The following is a 1,845-nucleotide window of genomic DNA, read 5'->3' as shown; positions in this document are numbered from 1 at the left end:
GTCAGACATGACTTATTGACTGAACAACAACAACGGAATGTACTACAGTGTGGCATCTCAATATATATATATTTTATAAGAAAGTAGGATTTATTGGTGGGCATGAGTAAGGAGGGGACAGCTCCAAGACTCTCAAGAGTGCAGGGCCTGCCTTTTGTCCAGAGGGCCGCCATTAGGGTTGTGTATATAACATGTGGCCCCCAGCCATCCTGAATGTGCCGCTTTTCTCTCACGTTTTCAAGTTCATCTGCACTAAACTTAGTAAATGCCCGCTTCTTGGAGATGTAGATCCAATATGTGGTGGCCAGGGAACTTGAACTTGGCCCCAAGGAGAGTCTCAATCACATGCTCCTTGTTCTGCAGCTCAGTGTGGATGGACATTATGACTTGGCCAATGTGGACCGTGGCCAGTGTGCCCCAGGGCTTTCCAGAGGCACCACGCATACCTGTCTGGAGCCTAGACTGGGGACAGCATGCCAGTCATGAAAGTCCACTGGAAAGAGCTGTATCCCAGGTCCCTTAGGGCAACCTGTACAGGCAACAGGCTGCATACACTACCAAGGAGGCTGCTGTTTGCAGCCACTGCACACTGGGCCCCCACGGGGAAAAGAGCACAGTCGGCCTAACTGGCTGCAGTGGTGTGCGTGCATGCGTAGTTGCTCAAGCGTGTCTGACTCTTTGTGATCCCATGGACAGTAGCCCACCAGACTCCTCTGTCCATGGGATTCTCCAGGCAAGAATACTGGAGTGGGTAGCCATTTCCTCCCCCTGGGGATCTTCCTGACCCAGAGATGGAACCCATGTCTCTTGTGTCTCCTGCATTGGCAGGTGGATTCTTTAACACTGTGCCACCTGGGAAGCCCAGCTGCAGTGGCATCTCTAAAAGAAGAAGACGAAGAGGAGGAAGAGGTGGGTAGAAATCCCACAAGCCAAATCAATAACATTGTTGGTTACATAGTATTTATGGTTGCCTAAATGTGTTTAAGTACAATTTGTTGTCAAGCACAGAAGGCTCTTCTCATAACAGCTATTGATTTTATGGGTTCAGTACCCTGTAGGTCTCCTGTTTCTGGTATCAGGAGCAACTACAAGTGATGTGGGTCCCATGGATCACAATTTTTAAGCTCCTGAGTGACGTGTGAATTCAGTCCCTTTGTCTGTGGCATAAAGAGTTTCTACTGTGTCTGTCACTTCAAAACATTCAGCTCACAAAAGCTATCGCTAACAAAGGATCCAACAGGGTAGGTGAAAAACAGATTGACTCAATTCCTCTGAGATCCGCATCAACAGGTTTTGCGCTGACAGGTAAACATTGACTAAAGCAGACCTGATGTGCAGAAGAAAATCCCTTCCTCCTTTCTGGGGGCAAGTCCACCGTTTTTAGTTTTATTAATGATGAAATGCTGTTGGAAGTCAGGCATTACATGGCAGTGGCAATGTGCCCCCTTTCACCTGTGTAGCAAATGTAGCTAATTCTGTCACCCGCCTGAGGGTATCACAGGAACTCAGGAAAATAGAGAGGAACATCACGGAGTGTGGTATAGTGGTTATAACATGTTATCACAATGACGAGAGTGGAATAGTTGGCCAGAGGTGACTAGAGATATGGATCTGAGTAAATATCTTTTTCTATTTGATTAAAAAAAGTTTATTGGAGTATAATTGCTTTACAATGTTGTGTTAGTTTCTGCTGTATAGCAAAGTGAATCGGCTATAGAGATACATCAATAACCTCAGATATGCAGATGACACCACCCTTACAGAAGAAATTGAAGAGGAAGTGAAGAGTCTCTTGATGAAAGTGAAAGAGAAGAGTGAAAAAGCTGGCTTAAAACTCAACGTTCA

The 1,845-nt window shown here is 46.0% G+C and overlaps 1 non-coding gene across 1 annotated transcript; it reads right to left on the bottom strand.

Annotated features, from left to right (window-relative positions):
• Positions 1–501: 501 nt before the first annotated feature.
• Positions 502–636, bottom strand: LOC133250137 (small nucleolar RNA SNORA70). Its single transcript, XR_009737247.1, has one exon. It is a non-coding gene; the product is annotated as a small nucleolar RNA SNORA70 (small nucleolar RNA).
• Between the last annotated feature and the right edge of the window lie 1,209 nt (positions 637–1,845).

The sequence above is a fragment of the Bos javanicus genome, chromosome 6, assembly GCF_032452875.1.
Source record: "Bos javanicus breed banteng chromosome 6, ARS-OSU_banteng_1.0, whole genome shotgun sequence".
NCBI lineage: Eukaryota > Metazoa > Chordata > Mammalia > Artiodactyla > Bovidae > Bos > Bos javanicus.
Note: the sequence above shows the minus strand (reverse complement) of the source record. Positions and strands in the feature narration are given on the sequence as shown.